The 18409-nt window shown below is 48.0% G+C and overlaps 1 long non-coding RNA gene across 1 annotated transcript in view; it reads right to left on the bottom strand.

Annotated features, from left to right (window-relative positions):
- LOC142590694 (uncharacterized) overlaps window positions 1–13708 on the bottom strand; it is a 58047-nt gene extending 44339 nt beyond the window's left edge. The window contains exon 1 of the long non-coding RNA XR_012830220.1: window positions 13435–13708. This is a non-coding gene — a long non-coding RNA (uncharacterized LOC142590694). The remainder of the gene's footprint in view (window positions 1–13434) is intronic.
- Window positions 13709–18409: the final 4701 nt, after the last annotated feature.

The raw sequence follows: 18409 nt of genomic DNA, 5'->3' as shown, positions 1-18409 counted from the left end.
ATGAAAAAGCACGAAAGGCCCCTGTGCACCACAAATCATGAATGCCGTTTCACTGAGTGCACGCGCAACGTTGCCTGTCAGACACCGCTCAGCTGTGGAAAAACTTGTATAGGTCAAACGGGACAGTGTTTCAATGAAAGAGCTCGTCAGCACAGCAGTAACTTAAAAAATGGCTATGGGAGGCATTTAGGAGGACATTGTAACAAGTGTCACTGCACTCCCATATTTGAAAAAAATAAACTAAATTCAAAGGGAAAGAAAAAGGTAAAAGGGAAAGGGAATAAAAGAGGCTTATCACTTCAGAAAGGAAGGAGATAAATGTGTAAGAGCTCCCTCTCTTGATTTGTCGGGAAAATAAATGGCATTTTTGGATGAAAGATTCTGACGTTGCTGATTTGCAGATGTTTTTGCGACTGGTGTAGGCATGCCTATGCGGAAAAAGTTTAAATGGCTGGTAATTTTCTAGTAAACTTTTAGTTGGAAGTCAGTGTTTGTTCGTGGTATTTGTTTACTTGTGTCCTTGTTTTTTTCGCACTGTTTAACCTCAGTTCTAAGAAAAGCGCATCGCAAAAATGAAAAGCACTTGAACGTCAGTATACTTGGTGACGCATGTAAATTAGTGACTACACACAAAAAAACTCCGGCATCGAACTGCAGTAAGGCAACGTTGTGTGATCGTGCTGTTCGCCAAATTTTTTAGCAAGAAGAAAACAAAAGCAAGAGAATTACCTGAATCTATTTGTTAGTCATAGAATTAATAGATGTAATAAAATGTAGTACCGGAAGCACATACAAGAATTCATTTAGCCGCGCATCTGCGTCCACAGGTAATACGACGTTATAAGGGAGATCTGTTTTTCTATTATGTGCAAGCCATTAATTTTTAGGTATAGCATCCCATGTGCACGTGCAAAACCGAACATAATTAGGTATGTAATACATTAAAGGGATATAAATTGTGTGTTTCACCAACATAGAAGCCATGCAAAGAAATACCTTGTACTGCGGAAAAAAATGTTCTTAGCCTGCATACGCATGTGTAATAGCATCGTAAAATTAGTTTGCTCAAGAAAATGTCGCTTTTGCCAGTGTTTGTGTGACGTCCATGTATAAAAACTGTAGTGCACGCCCAGTAACCTCACTCTTGGTACATTATTCTCGTCGTTTCCCATTACGTACGACCGCAGCGTTCTCAAAGTTCGTGTTTATTTCGCTCCCCACAACGTTTGGTTTGGTTGTAAAATAAGGCAACAATGACATTTGCAATGACATTTTCAGATGTTTTTCCGACTGGTTTGCGCATGCCTATGCCGAAAAAGTTTAAATGGCTGGTAAATTTCAAAGAAACTTGCAGTTGGCAGTCAGAGCTTGTCTGCGGTATTTGTTTACTAGTGTTCGTGTTTTATTCGCGCTGTTTAACTTCAGTTATAAATATGAAGTAACTAGCCCTCATCAAGATCCTACTAACGCTTTACTTACATTGTTCCAAGGTCATCAAGAGTGGCATGACCTAAATTTCCCGTCGTCTCGTCATAGATGATCTTTTGCGACTACCACAGTTCCTTGCGCTCACAACAGAACAAACTTTTGAATGTGTCGCCGAAAAGTTCGCATCAATTGCACGTTCAATATTGTTCATTAGGATTACATTGCTGTCACGAAAATTTTATCTAGAAAATGTTCACAATGACTGCGATATGTGCATTATAAGAACTTTGATCCAAAAAAGACTCGGAATGCGAAACAAGCGCGCAAAAAAGACGCTCAACTGCTGACGCCTTCACAGGAAGTGAGAATAGCAGAAACACATTTCACACGCTTCATTTCACCGTCATTTGATAGTTCGTCTTTCTGTACGTTTGATTTATTTCTTACGGTTTTCCCGCTGGAGGTTCGTATGTTGCACTTAACGCACAACCTTCTAGCCCGTCTTTCACTGCAAACTACTTTAGAACACCTTAATTTCCCTTTAGCAAATCAATTACACTTACTCGTTGTGATGGTACAAAGTCGGTTCCAGGCACAGACTAAATTTAGACAACATATTGAAAAGTTCGCTCGTAGAGATGTAACCTAAATTAATTCTTTTACGGCTTTCATACCAGCATTGCACGCCTACATTCATGTTTTTACGAAGCCAAAATTCTCAGCTTGACTAAGATGTCGTGTGGCATTATTATTATTATTGTAAGGAGGTTTATTGGACGAGTCCAACAAACGGGCGGTAGCTGGGAACAGTAGGGAGGGAGAACAAGATGGTGGTGTTTGAGCGCCGATCTCGTACCCTCCGCTCCTGATGATCATCGGGGTGCCATTCTCTTCGTCTCTTCATTACAATCGCCCCTGTCGAGAAAGGTAGAATCATCCTAGCGATCTAACAGGTGGGGACAAGAGGGTCGAAGTACAGCTTGAGGTGGTCTACGTGAACAACATCATGTCCACCTCGACGACGGTCACCGTGCAGGGTAAGAGGTTCAATGACGTAGTTTACGGGGGAACTACGCTCGAAGACGCGGTAGAGACCATGATAATTTGGGAGTAATTTTCACGACAAGCAAGGGGCGCAGGGTGGTGCAAGTAGCCAGAGCAGTGCTCTAGGAGCAAGTGCTGCCGCAGGAGAGTGGCCATCATCGCGGGCGTTTTAACGCGACAGCGTTAAGGAGCTCGTGTCGCACAAAAGGCGGTGTCGTCGGCGTTGGCCGTGAGCGATAAGTCCCGGCAGGCACTTCATGAATAAAAAGCAACTTTCAAGATGGGCTGGGTGAGAATCGAACCAGGGTCTCCGGAGTGTGAGACAGAGACGCGACCACTCAGCCACGAGTTCGGTGCTTCAAAGCGGTATAAAAGCGCCGCTAGTGAATGCTGTGTTGCCTTAGAAACGAGCTGTTTCTAAGGCTCAGGCGCGCGCCGCTTGCTCAGGCGCACGTTTCGTTGCCGCGCCGAACGCTGTGTTGCTCGACGCTCACCGCGTCCGATGCGGGGCGCCTAGCAAGTGATCGCTGCGCCGTAGCCCATTGTCTTACACCCCTTGGCGGGTCGACGGGAACGCTGTCGCGTTCCACTCTTGAAGGCGATGCTTAAGCGTCCTCCAATTTTTTTCTAGCGATGTTGGTCGGCTGTAGTAAAACTTGGCTAGTTGTCGGCAATGATCAGCGTAGCACGCGGCTTCTGACACGGGCGTGCACTCTGAGGCATCTGGTGCGTACGGCAGCAGCGCGTCGATAGTGTGCGTCGGCTGGCGACCGTACAGAAGGAAGCAGGGGGAAAACCCGGTTGTCACTTGCGCAGCGGTGTTATACACGTATGTCGCAAATGGAAGAACCAGGTTTCAGTTTCATTGATCAGACGCAACATGTGTTGCAAGCATGTCGCCCAGCGTCCGATTAAACCGCTCAGTGAGACTGTTCGTCTGAGGGTGGTAGGCAGTACACGTCCGATGTACAATGTTTCACTGGTGGAGAAGTGCTTGAACTACGTCGGCGAGAAATATGCGGCCACGGACACTGAGGATTTCGCGAGGAGGACCTTGTCGAAGCACAAAACGGTTGAGAATGAAAGACGCGACGTGCTGTACTGTCGCCGAGGGGAGAGCAGCGGTTTCGGCGTATCGTGTAAGGTGGTCGGCAACAATGATAACCCATCAGTTTCCCGCCGTGGTCAAAGGTAAAGGTCCATAAAGGTCAATTCCAACACGGTCGAATGGGCGGTCTGGGCATGAAAGGGGCTGTAATGAACCTGCGGCAGAATGCGGTGGTTTTTTCCGTCGCTGACACTCGTGGCAGCGGCGAATGAACTTGCGGACAAAGCGAAACATTCCGCGCCAGTAGTACCTTTTCCGTAAGCGTTCGTGGGTCTTGAAGACACCACCGTGAGCACTCTGCGGGTCGGAGTGAAAGGACGCGCAGATTGTAGAGCGCAGCGTTCGGGGGATAACTAGGAGCCCCTTCCGACCATCTGGCGAGTAGTTGCGCCGGTACAAGAGGCTATCACGGATGCTGAAGTGCAAAGCTTGGCGTCGCAGTGTTGAGTGGTCGAAAGGGTGGGTGCCATGGATAAAACGTCAAGAGGCGAAGTGATCCAGGGATCATGGTGCAGTGCAGAGGAGACGGTGACGACGTCAAGAGCTGACAATGGGTGGCCTATAGTGGATATGGACGCAGTTTATGTTGATAGTGGTGACCACGACAGTGCATCACCGCGGCATGCTTTCGTCCGGAACGATATATAACGTGGATGTCAAACTCCCGAAGCCGAACAGCCCAGCGGGCAAGGCGACCTGACGGATCCTTCAACGAAGACAACCAACGTAATTCTTGATGGTCCGTAACTACATCAAACGTGTGGCCATATAAGTAAGGGCGGAACTTGACAAGTGTCTAGACTATTGCCAAGCATTCTTTCTCGGTGACGCTATAGTTTGACTCAGTCTTGGTGAGCGTTCTCCTGGCGTATGCGATGACAAACTCTGCGAACCCAGGCTTTCGCTGTGCGAGAACAGCACCGAGGCCGACACCGCTATCGTCTGTGTGCACCTCAGTTGCGGCCGTATGATCGTAGTGGGCAGTATAGGTGGTGACGTCAGGAGACGGCGAAGGGTGGAGAAGGTTTGGTCAGACTCAGAAGACCATGACGAGAGGTTGCAGGCGCTGCTTAAAAGTTGGGTGAAAAGCGGAAATATAGAGGCGAAGTTGAGCAGAAACCGACGAAAGTAGGAGCACAACCCTCTGAAGCATCGTAACTGCTTTAGAGTAGTCGGTTTGGGGAAGTTGGTCACTGCACGTAGTTTAGCCGGGTCTGGAAGCACACCATCCTTTGATACGACGTGACCGAGAATTGTAAGCTTTCGCGTAGCAAAGCGGCACTTTTTGAGATTTAGTTGCCGCTGAGCGGTCTTCAGACACGTCAAGACATGGTTGGGGCGTTCGAGATGGTTTGCGAACTCTGATGTAAAGACAACAATGTCGTCGAGATAGCACAGACGCATGTGCCATTTCAAACCCCGCAGAACCGAGTCCATCATGCGCTCGAAGGTGGCAGGCGCATTGCAGGGGCCGAAGGGCATGACACTGAATTCATATAGACCGTCAGGCGTGAGGAAGGCTGTCTTTGAACAGTCGGACTTTGCTAAAGGCACCTGCCAATACCTGGAACGCAAATCTAACGACGAAAAAAACTCGCACCTTGTAGGCAATCAAGGGCATCGTAAATTCTGGTAAAGCGTACACGTCTTTTCGAGTGACCTTGTTTAGGCGCTGGTAATCCACGCAGAAGCGAATCGATAAATATTTTTAACGCAAACCACAGGGGATGCCCATGGACATTGTGAAGGGCGAATAACGTCGCGTTTAAGCATATCGTCAACCTGGTCCGTAATAACTTGACGTTCCGCGGTGGAGACACGATAAGGGCGTTGTCACACTGGCGAGTTGGAGCCGGTGTCGATGTAGGGAACAATGGTAGAAGTTCGTCCAAGTCCACGTTGGGCCACATCGAAAGAGTCGCGGAACTGGTAGAGCAGCTGGGGAAGAGCAGAGCGTTGAAATGGTGACAGTCCGTCTGCGATCGACGAATCGAATAGGTCGGCAGCTGGTGCATAAGAAGGATTAAGAGCACTGATGACGTCGAGGTCGCGTCTAGCTGAATCTTGCTGCACGGAAAAAATTTGGCCGATATCGATGGGTTGCACGCTTCCAAGGGATTCACCTTTAAACAGTTTGATGGGATACGGAAGAGGATTTGTGAGACAGAGAGTGCTTGTTCCATTCGAAATAGAGAGGGTGAAATATGGCAGAAGAAGTGGCTTCCGACTTAGGAAGAGGCGTGATGGTTCAAAGAATCCAGCTTCGTCACTTATGCTGTTGCAGAACACGGGGAGCAAAACAGCTGCTGTCGGCGGAATTTCTGTGTCTTCTGTTACGGCTAGTTTGTGTGCGGCTTGGTGAGTGGACTTGTAGGACTGGTCACACAATGAGAAGAGCTCAAGTTCAGATCTGGCACAATCAATAACAGCGTGATTATACGATAGAAAGTCCTAGCCAAGTATGGTGTCGTTCGAGCAGGATGAAAGGACGATAAACTCAACAATGTAGTGCTCTTTAGCGATAATAAGTCGAGCAGTGCAGGCAGCTATAGGCAGAACAGCGTCTCCATTCGCTGTACCTAAGGGCATCATCTCAAGAGGCGCAGTCACCTTCCGAAGCTTGCGGCAAAGTGTGGCGTCTATAACAGAAACCGCATCACCGGTATCGACAAGAGCATATGCACCGGTGCCTTCTACAAAAACTTCGACAATATTCGAGGGCAGAGGACGAGGACTTGAGTATCATTTATCACTAGCTCCCAAAGTTAGTGAAGCGCAGTTCTTGCCTCACTAACTGTGGGAGCTAGTTGCGCTCATTTTCAGGGACTGGTCGACGACGTATGGACGACAAGGAGCGGCGACGGGGTGAAGGTGAGCGACGAAAAGTGAGTTGCGGATAGTCACTTGAAGACGTGTTTGTTTGGGGACACGGACTTTCATAGCGAGAGCGGGGACGATCCATGTAGCTCAGTGAACAGGCGTGTGAGTATCCTGGCGCGCGACGGCGGCAGAATCGGGCGATATGACCAGGGCCACCCCATGCAAAACAGATCGGCCGGTTGTCGCTTGTTCGCCAGGGATTTGCAGTGATGGGAGCAGTCCATGTCATGCACGGCTGAATCGGGGCTGCAGCATACGACACACCATGGGGTGGTGAGGGCTGTTGAAGCTGCTGCCGCTTTACTACCCCAGCGTAACTAAGAGGCGCGGCGACAAGTTGCTGCTGAATGGGCATCGGCATGGCCTCGGAAATCTGCTCTTGAATGACGTGTCGAAGCACGGGCGCCAACGGGATTGGTCGCTACAGTTGCTGCTGCTGTAGGAGCTCCTGACACTGAACAAACTGCAGGAGAGACAACTGACGGGCCACCTCCTTACGCATAAGTTCTTTTATTTGTGCGAGGAGCTATGACTGGTCAGGCATTATGTCCAGTGCAGCCAGCGCTTGATTGTACGTCTGAGATGAACGTGGGGTTAGAGCCCGCTGCCTTCTTTCTCAATTCCTCATAGCTGTGGCACAGAGTTACGACTTCAGACACAGTGCCAGGAGACTTCGCAAGAAGCATTTGAAAGGCATCGTCATGGGCGCCCTTCATAATATGCTGCATTTTGGCACTTTCGCTCATTGAGGCATCGGCGCGCCTACAGAGATCGACTATGTCCTCAATATAGGCGATAAAAGTTTCATTTGGTTTCTGTGCCCATGTGCGCAGCAGTTGCTCGGCACGTAACTTCCACAGGGCAGGGCGACCGAAAACGGCAGATATTGCCTCCTTGAAAGAGCACCAGTTCTCGAATTCCGATTCGTGGTTCGTATACCACAGTTTCGCGACGACAGCCAGGTAAAAGTTCGCGGTGGTCAACTTAGCAGCGTCATCCTAGTTGTTGGGTACACTAACTTTTTCGTAGGCCGACAGCCAGTCCTCGACGTCCTGGTCCTCCGTAACCGAAAATATCGGGGGGTCTAGCTGGTGAACTGGGCCGGAGCAAACGTTTGCTGGGAGAGATGGCGGCGTTTGGGCAGCGTGAGCTGCATGGTCGATTGCAACGTGCGGGATCGGAATTCCAGGGTGCCGGCCATGTGCGTACCCCGCACCTCCACCATATGTAAGGAGGTTTATTGGACGAGTCCAACTAACTGGCTGTAGCTCGGAACAGTACGTAGGGAGAACAAGATGGGGGTGTTCGAGTGCCGATCTCGTGCCCTCCGCTCTTGGTGATCATCGGGAAGCCATTCTCTTCCTTTCTTTTTTACATTATTATTATTAGTTATGGAAACATACAAGCACACAAAGGAAACAGGGATGGAACAAGCTCACAAGGGACACCGAGATGGCCCAATGCCTGCCTACTCTTTTGGGAGAAGGCATCACCACATGTTTTACACTCGCAAGTAATTTTTGCTGTTCAAGCAGGTGTAAATGGACTGCTTTCTTTATGGTACGCTCTACCTCTTCCAAGCTTTCCAATACTTTACGACAGATATCTGAGAAAATCTGTTAGATATTTTCTGGTTTAGAATCTTAAAGGCAGTAAGTTGTCTTTCAATAGAACAAACATATCCCTCTCTTACTATTGTGAATTCAGTACTCAGTTTTGCGAAACTTGAAAAAGAAAGCGCTTTGTTCAGATGGCGCTACTGCTGTTTGCCTAATACACGTGCAAGAGATATTGTCCGCGCCATCAATGGTACGGCAAGTGGTACATAGCCGTAGAAATTCACGCCTAAAGGCGCCTGACCAATTCATATTGTCACGAAAAGACAATTAAAGATGTACCCAGCGTCGGCGAGACGGACAGTTGTCCAAGATGGCGTACGGAAAACTCAAGCCGGCGTCTTCAGCCTCTGCTTCTTCTTCAGCGCCCACCTCTTGCCGAGCGTGCGTTCCAGTCACTTCTTTTTTCAGCGCTGGCGCATGACACCTAGCGGCAATATGTACTTTTTCGTGAAAGCTATTGCGAAATCATGCCCGTGTGCTTTTTTGTACAGTGTCTGGCCGCAACACAGTAAATGAGCGACACGGTTGTAATGGTATGGTAGGTGAAGCGCAAACAAAAACACGGACTCAGCTAGGAAACAGTCAGGTCATACAGATACATCTGTATGTAGAGTCGGCGTCACATATGCGTAGATCTCGGTAACGGCAGCCTGCCGGAGACAAGCAGCGACGCCTAAAGCTAGTTGCTTGGGCCGACGTACAACGGTGGCTGCGGGGCATGTTTGGCCCTAGCAACTACCGTTAGGCGTCGCTCGGTGGCGTCTGAGTGCCCCGGAGGCCGCCATTCCCGCGGTCCACTCAAGGGTGACGCCTGCTGTACTCATTGTGCTAAAATATTCTGTTAGCGCTTAACATGGCATAGAATGTCGCCTTATTTACATTACCTCGGATAAGGGCCCTACTTCGGTGGTAATAGTTATTACGTTATTTATAAATTTCCCTTTGCCGGTTACTATTTAAATTTACCTACATGTTGCGACCGACGTAGATTACTTGTATTGTGAGGTCGAAGAAATTTATTTTCTCAAACAATGTAATCCCTCCAGAAATGGGAGTGCAGGTTATTTCGCTAGTGAACCATTCGTCTCAGCATGACATAATGTTACCTGAGAGTACTATAAAAACACGGCCAACGATACACACTTGTTCTGCGACAGGGATAGGCTCAATTATTTCATTTTTAGGTCTTTTTACGTGCATTTTTACTGTGATTGTATTACACAATATCTTTTTCCATAGTTTGCTACATGATGAAATACCCACAAAGTCTATTGGGCCTCTTTTATGCACTGGAAGGTTTAGTTTTTTTTTTATTAGGAATAAATTGACGTCTCAACACACAGTTATGCAAAAAAGATGTGTAGCGTGCAGACCTGGACACAAGAGTAGAGAAGTGGACAGCACGAACGCCGGCGTTCGTGTTGTCCATTTCTCTACTCTTGTGTCCTGTCTGCACGCTACACCTCTTTCTTGCATAATAGTGTGTTAAGATATCAATTTATAGAATAAAAGAAAATGAACAATAACCTCCGTTTTCGATCACGTTACCTAACCATTACCTACATTCCTTGATTACCTGTTATTTGTACAACACAATTACAGAAATTCCTTCACAGCGCGCCACATCAATGACGTATGGTGATGACTACTGATGCTAAGGCTGCGTTGTTCACTGCTGAAATACTTGTCTCATAAGATGTCCGACTGCGGAAGCGTAACATTCAGTAACTTGTGTTTCTATCATTCACTAAAACTCACCCTCGCATGCTTCAGAGGGAAGACGGAGCATATTCATACAAAAAATACTAACGCGTTACTAGCTAGAACTTGCGGTGCCTCAGTGGATGTAGCGTTATAGCCTTGAACGCGATATCAGGATCTATCTGCGGCAGTTGCCGTGCACTCCAATGACGAAGGATGCGCACACACCCAAGTACTTGATTTGAGGTTAACGGAAAGTACGACAGGTTATGCTACATCATTCCATCCTTCTTCTGGGACGTATATAAAAGCCCAGCTTTTATTTGGCACGTATAACAGCGGGGAAATGAGAGATGCCACTCATGCCCCACTCATGATATAAGACATACAGAATCGTACGCCATACGTCATATGAATTACAAACACTACAAGCCCGAGAAAAAACCGCAATTATTAAATACAAGTAAATCGATTAGTCTTGCAAAATCCAATGCTATACTTCGACCGAGCTGGCCTCAGTGCACTGATTGGATTAAAATGGACCTTTCCAGAATGAAAAGCGACTGGGTGGAATAGGCATTGATATTTACTTCAAGCTGTAGTGAACATATTTCTTCTCATTTATAATGCCGTGAAATGTAAGCGTCATGCCTCATGAGACGGCAGCACCTTGATGCACTCACTAAAAACAATTTGAAAGCGTCCAGTAGTTCAAAATGAGTTTGTGCATATACTTATCCTTCTATTAATATGTATGCGTGACTAAAATTACTTGATGTGCTATACCTCAAATGTCCCTTAACATCACCGGCTGACTTGTGATGCAAAGAAAGCTTGTTGGTCTCCACACGACCCGATCAACCGGTACACAATGAACAAAATAATTTCCAAATATCTACACTTTATATTGATGTGTAGTGGGGAAGAGAGTGAGGCACCATGGATAGGAGACGACCGAGTCCTGCAGCCCGGCGATGGCGAGCTAGCGACAAGTGCTCTTTTGCCAAGACTGGTGTTAAAAAATAATGGAGTTTTACGTGCGAAAACGACTCTCTGATTATGAGGCACGACGTAGTGGGGGACTCCGGAAATTTTGACCACCTGAGGTTCTTTAACGTGCACCTAAATCTAAGTACACGGACGATTTCGCATTTCACCCCATCGACAAGACTGGTGTTCTGCAGCCCTGCTAGTAAATAAACCCCCTTACAGGTGTATGATTGCTCTAAAACAATGAAAACGGAATATTACACCTATATGCTATCCTAATTAAACGATAAGCAAGACAGAATGCAATGCTGGGAACATTACAAAGGAGCTCTACGTCCTATCTCGTTGATTCTCGTGCGCGAGAACGAGCGAATATCCCAATCTTATCGCAATCATGTATTACTCTACCAGAGTATAAAATGACATGAGCACAACATGCACTTCTGTGCGAGTTCATCGTATAACATAGCGTGCAAACATTTTTTCACCTGCAGTAGCATCGAGGGGTACTTTCGTTTCTGCGCAGCACTATCGCCACTATCGCCTATGATCGCCTAAAAAAATCTTTTAACGTGTGGTGCGGCCGCTTATTTAATTATGTATGAATGTAGTATGTATGTATGTATGTATGTATGTATGTATGTATGTATGTATGTATGTATGCATGTATGTATGTATGTATGTATGTATGTGGCACGAATGTATAAACAGAGCAGCCTTTGTTTTGTAAGACACCATCCCACATACATAACGTGATTGTCCGCTGGTGCTACAGAAATATGTCACATGAACCCACAAAAACGTACATAGATAGAAAACGAAGTTACGCCAGAGTGCTGTGTAAGAGTTGCACTTTAATTTGCCAACAGTTTTGATACCCCCAATGCTTTAGTTTCCAACTATTGCGATATCCATCGGATGGGCAAGTGCGGCCGCTGTGTTCTACTAAAGCCAGGGTTGGACACTCCGTATACAACCCATTGGCCGTTTTCGAGCAGACGCTCTTTCGACGCTAGCGCCAAGGTTCCCTTCAGTTACGGCCCTAACCAATGGGCGACGCATTAAGCAAAATGGCGGCGCACATGAATGTTTACGCTGTCATGGCAACAGCAACAGCAGCCGCGCGGCACCTCCTCTCCCAAACGTTTTTCTTTCCTTTTTGTTTTTATTATGACGACCCGCTCCACTCCCTTTCTCCCTTTCCCCCTTGCCGCGCGCGCCGCTCACTTTTTTTTTGTTTTTACCCGTAAGCGGCGCGTTTCTTCTTTTTTATAGCGCGCTTGTTACCGCGCGCTACGCCGCGCATTGGCATTGCTTGCGAGCTGGCGCGTGGTGCGCCGTGGGCTATGCGTTGGCACGCACGCAGTCTTGCCCATACTTATATTATACCAGCATGTGCCGGGGCATAAAAAAAATTCCACTTTCAACACAACAGATGTTTAGTCTCGCTTTATTGACTTTGTTTCCGAAAAGAGATTTTTCTTACAACATGGTGTGATACACGCTCAAAAAATGAGCAAAAGTGAGAGGTGCATGACATATACAAGAGTACTAAAGACAAGAGTTCACAGATGGTGAAATAACAAAAGAAAGTGCTAGAAAACGCGAAGGCCATTTCATGTACACACATATAAAACAAGATTTTTATATAACGTCCTCAAGACCTAAATGTAGACGAGCTCCTGATATGTGCACTAAGATATTGCACAAAATTGGACGACGTGTATGACATAGTCATGACAACTATAAAAAGGGAAAACTCACTAGTAATGGCAAAAACAATGACACGCAAAATACCTGAAAGATAGAATAAAATTCTAACATTGTTTGATTGAGAGCCATACCAAAAGAAAGCTTACTTATAAATCTGCACGAAAGTATATGAAATGCTTGACATGCTCATTACTGCTGAACAAATTGAAAAAAAAAACATGGCAGAAAAAAATAACATTGTACTAAAAACTGAAACACACATTATCACATTATTTTGCACTTGGCCACAACTTGAGTAACGGTGGCACGGGGAAGAGAAGATAGTCGGCTTTTGCAGCAGCACACAGAAAAGCCTTTCTGCATTCGCAGAAAGGCTTATTCCTCAATCAAAGACCAGGTAAAACAGGCCAACACGACTTTTCTTTCTACCCGAATGCAATGCTTAGCAATAAAATTACGTCACTTAAGGCACTAAGTCGAACCTACTGGGCTCTCCCTTGTATAATAAACACGCACGGCAAAAATCTGCATGTAGGACACTTGCAATGCTCATGCTTTCCAGAGGAAAAAAAAGCGTATCATGCCTACACATGAAGGTTGTTCGCGCGGTTTTCCCATCGGGGGTTACTGAGATAGTACACAAACACTAACAGTAATTTTTCAGCTGTTAGTCGGTTTGTAGAACGTGATACACAGAAAAAGCACTGAGGGCGGTATGGAAAGCTGGGCAAGTTACTGAAGTTGCAGAATGAGACTTGGCACAGAAAAACACAAGTCACAGACCAGGTGAAAATGAGGAGGAACATCTATTTGTCAGCTTTCTCTACCGGGAAGAGGCAAGTGTAGCACAATCAAGGCGCAACGACGTCCGGAGCCTCATGGAGTACACAAATGGACAGGGCTGTATTCGTGTACATGCGCCTTCTGATGTCCTTGGGTCTGAGCGCTCACCTGTTGTCTTTAGGCACCCGGAACAACCTTGCAGGACTTGTTTTTCAGGTATTTGTGCACCACTGCACGATGCACGAGCGGTACGAGTCGTGAAACGGGTGAAACATCGCGGAGCACGAGCACACAGCTACCGAGGACCACAGAACTGACGAAACTAGCCACGTCGGTCAACGCACAGCAGCGCACGCATCTCGATGACAGTAGATAACAAAAATAAAGCGTTACGTAGCGGACTAAGCAGCAGCCGGGCCGGCGGGGATGGCACGGCGGCGCGGTCGCGTAGACAGTCGAAGGAGAGGGAGTTGAGAGGGTATTACGAGAGAGGGCGTAGAGAGAGGAGTCGAGCGGGAGGAAGGGCTTGGCCACCTGGATCGGCGCGCGTGCGCGCGACGATCTACGAGGCCGTGCAAGAGAAACGGATTTTTGCGTCGTCTATTACAGAGATGGCGCCACATTACTGTGCCACCGGAACCGGGGAGTGTCCCCCCCTCTGCTAAAGCGGCGTAACTAAACACGCCCACCGAAGCATCCCCCAGCCAGCCTTACATTGCTGCCCCGTTAGCGCTTCGCGCCGGTGAGTAGAGAGAGCGCTACTGTGCACATTGTTATTGCTGTTGTTGCTGCCTCAAAACATGGCTCGTATTCATTGTGTGTCTTAATTATTTTTCCTTTTGATTCTTATTCTATATTCTTGAGCCTTTTTATTGCTATTAGGCTTTTACTTTCTATTCGTCTGTAGTACCCTTTCTGATTACCACGCCTTCTCTGTTCCGTGTTTATTACCAACCGCGGTCGTGGTGTGGTGTCTTTCGCATTGCGGTGATAATCACGAGGCTGGGAGATCAAATCCAGGCTGTCGCAGGTTCACTTCGCTAGGAGCGAAATGCAAAAACGGGCTTGTCCTATGCGTTCGGGTTTTGTACGTGGTTTTGCTACGTCGAAACTGACCACTTAAATTTTCTAACCTTTGTCACCGGCTCTTTGTTGCGCGTGAACGCTTACTCTAACTCATTTTAGAGGGTGTGGAGGGTTTTCTATTGTGTACACTTGTTACCAGGGTGGGCTTGAAGCACAGAGACCAATATGTCCTGATGAAGAAAGAGACGCTAGCAGAATTGTTGGTAAATTATAGCGTAACTTTTACACAATGCACAATTGTCATTGTACCTTCGCGGTATTAACCACAGCCTGAACTATCGCGAACACTTATTGACACTGTACCTACACAGACGCATATGTATTGTCACGTGGTAGTGACGGTGAAGAAATCAAATCGGTGAATGGTGAAACTAGCGTTTTATTGGGCGACTTCTGCCCACAAAAGCAAGTTACACTCAAAGGAGAGCAATGGTGGCGAACTCGATCGGCGGTCGTCGAAACCTGATCAGCGGGTCAAGAGCGTCAGCTTTTATACATCAGTCGCCGAATGCTGCAGAGTAATTGCTGGGACCCGCGTGTCTTCCACAAAGTTCTGCATTATTCGCGCCGCGCATACATGCAATCAGATTACACAAGCTTCGGTCACAGGCAGCGGATGAAACCATCGATAACATTCCAGAAACTTCCTATACATGCAGGTGCGTCCTGCGCTGTGCGATAACATTTGTTAGGCGGTGAAACGTGGTCGCGCGATAAAGATAAAGAAGTACACGGGTCATTACCCCCCTCTTAAAAAAGCGTCGTCCCGATGCTACAAATATAAGAGAGCGAAACACAAAAGGACACTTATTAAATAAAAGTAACAAAACAACGAAAAGAAACAAACTCCTAAGGTCAGTTAAAGTCCCAAAGTTCATTAGCGCTGGTAGTACGGCTGAAGTCGCACAACGTGGACTATTTCATGTCGTGAGCTGCGCCGCTGTGATAGCGAAATGCAGTCTGGCACGACCGCATAGTCCAGTGCACCGACACGTTGGATCATCCTTTACGGTCCGAAATAGCGACGCAATAGTTTATCACTAAGACTTCATCGTCGTATAGGAGTCGAAACTCAAACACGGTCGCCGGGCTGGTACTCGACGAAACGTCGTTGGAGGTTGTAGTGTCGGCTGTCACTACGCTCCTGGTTCGTGATCCGTAGGCGGTCGAGCTGTCGGGCTTCTTCAGGGCACTGTAGATAGGTGGTGACATCAAGATTCTCTTCGTCGGTGACGTGTGGCAGGATGGAATCGAGAGTCGTCATCGGGTTCCTGCCGTAAACCAGTTTAAACGGGGCGATCTGAGTTGTTTCTTGCACTGCCGTGTTGTAAGCGAAGGTTCCGTACGGCAGGACAACATCCCACGTCTTGTGCTCGACGTCAACGTACGTTGCTAACATGTCGGCGATGGTCTTGTTCAGGCATTCCGTCAGATCATTCGTCTGCGGCTGGTAGGCAGCTGTACTCCTGTGGTTTGTCTGGCTGTACTGCAGAATGGCTTGCGCGAGCTCTGCTGTAAAGCCCGTTCTCCTGTCGGCGATGAGGACATCTGGGGTACCATGTCGCAGCAAAATGCTCTCGACGAAAAATTTTACCAATTCGGCTGCGCTACCTTTCCGCAGAGGTTTAGTTTCAGCGAAGTGGGTCAGGTTGTCCGTCGCCACGACGATCCATTTATTTCCGGATGTTGACGTCGGAAATGGTGCAACCAAGCACATCCCGATCTGGAGAAGAGGTCGGCAAGGAGGCTTGATTGACTCTAGTAATCCCGCTGGTCTTGTCGGTGGTGTCCTGCGTCGCTGACATTCTCGGCATGTATTGACGTACGGGCGACGTCGGCCGTTAGGCGCGGCCAGTAATACCTTTATTGTATACTCAATAGCGTCCAGGAGAAACCGAGATGCCCAGCGGTCGGATCGTCATGTTGGGCGTGCAGCACTTCTGGACGACGCACCGACGGAACAACAACAAGGTAGTTGGCGCGGACTGGTGAGAAGTTTATCTTCACAAGTAGGTTGTTTTGAAGCGTGAACGAATACAATCCGCGCTTAAACGGCCTAGGGACAACGTCGGTATTCCTTTCTAAATAATCGACGAGGCCTTTTAGCTCGGGGTCTGCTCGTTGTTCAACGAAGTCTTCCGCGCTTATTATTCCAAGGAAGGCGTCGTCAACCTCGTTCTCTTGCGGCGGCGGGTCAGTGAGGGCGCGTCATAGGCAATCCCCATCAGAATGTTTCCTTCCAGACTTGTATATTAGAGTGATGTCGTAGTGGCGCGACTATTCTTCTATGCAAACGATAAGGAAGATAGGGACATTCACGGACTTCATCTAGGGGGTCAGGGGGATTCGGCGAGGACAAAGAAGGCGTGTCTCTGGCCTGTTTTGTATTCGAACAAGTTCTCCTGTGGTTCTTGAACGTCTCCATGTCTACTGTCAGCGTTGTACTGCGACACTGGGGGAGGTGCGGGGTACTGACCGCGCCTGATGCTCGGGAGACCTTCCGGGAGTCGTTCCTCTAGCCCGGACGCGTTATCACCAGTTACGACACCAGTGCACCGCTTTAGTCGTCGACTGCGAGGCTTTGCCCCGGAGTTCTCCCTTCTTCAACCACCTCTCTCCAGGAGCTCCACACATCTCGCAATGGCCGAAACCAGCCCACCGCAAGCACACGAAAACAGCCGGTTTTCCAGTCCACAGCAAGTAACCGTTCTGCATCCCCTGGTTCCCGATCACTATCGTGGTGCAGTCTTCGAAGACATTGAAGACTGGCTTGACAACTATGAACGCGTCGCACAGATTAATCAGTGGACTGAGCAGCAAAAGCTCTCCCAAGTCTATTTCGCCCTTGACGACAGTGGCCGTACTCGGTACGACAACCGCGAAGCTAGCCAAACAACATGGAATGACTTTCGTCAGAAAATCACGGATACTTTTGCGAGTGCCGACCTACGCGACCGTGCCCAGCATATGATGGAGCTAAGGGTACAACAACCTAATGAGTCGGTCACAATGTTCGCCGAGGACATCGCCCGCCTCTTTCGTAGAGCGGACATGAACATGACTGAAGAAAGAAAGTCGCGCTACCTCATGCGAGGTGTAAAAGAGCAGTTATTCGCGGGACTTGTGCGGAATCGACCAGCCACCGTCGCTGACTTTATCAAAGACGCTACGGCTATTGAGCGGGCCCTTCATCAAAGATGCAGACAGTACGATCGACTGTCCACCAGCACCACAATCAATGCCGCCGCAGTGACTGGCGAGTATCAGAACCCCTTGCGGGAATCGATTAGAGAACTCGCCAGAGAACTTAAAAAAATTCTGATACCGACAGTGGATAGACCCGTAGCGTCAATCGCTGGAGTGCTGCGTGGCGAAATCAGGCAGGCGTTACCGGCAGCCGATCTTCCAAATCACCAGCGTCCCATGACCTACGCAGCCACTGTCCGATGTCCACCACCCGTTACAACCACATTGCCGTACCACCAGCCTCTAACAGTTGCTCCTTGGTCGCCGCCGGAAGAGGAAGCTTCGAGGCGCGCACCCGTTATGCCGCTGCAGTCCCACCAGCAGCCGTCGTTCGCCGCGCCTTGGTGAACGTCGCAAAACGACGCTACGGGACGGCCGCAATTTCGGCGCCTTAGTTGTGTAGATCGAGTACATGGTACACCATGCAGAACTGCAATACGGTGTCCTGAATATTTGACTGCGCGTGTTAAAAAAAATGGCGGCGGTTTAACTCAGTTATGCCTAGGTGCGCGTTGTGAGAGGTGCGGTTAATCTTATTGTTTAGCTTGATTCTCTCTACGGTTACACCTTTATTGTTTAGCTACGTACGTCTGAGTGTTTAGGTTTGGTTGTTACCTCTCATTAAGTTATGGTTTCAATAAAGACTAGACATTTTTAAAGTGTGACGCATTTATTTTCGAAGTCTTCATCTTGTTGTCTCTCAGTTGTCACAAAAACGGCCCATGGTCGATGAAGTAGCAAGCAGCCGGGTCAATGGCTCCGACACAGTACTTTGAGGCCGAGGTTTGTCTCTGGTAAATCAGGTCTATCG

Source organism: Dermacentor variabilis, chromosome 8 (assembly GCF_050947875.1).
Source record: "Dermacentor variabilis isolate Ectoservices chromosome 8, ASM5094787v1, whole genome shotgun sequence".
Lineage (NCBI taxonomy): Eukaryota > Metazoa > Arthropoda > Arachnida > Ixodida > Ixodidae > Dermacentor > Dermacentor variabilis.
The sequence above is the reverse complement of the archived record's forward strand: the minus strand, read 5'-3'. Positions and strand labels throughout refer to the sequence as shown.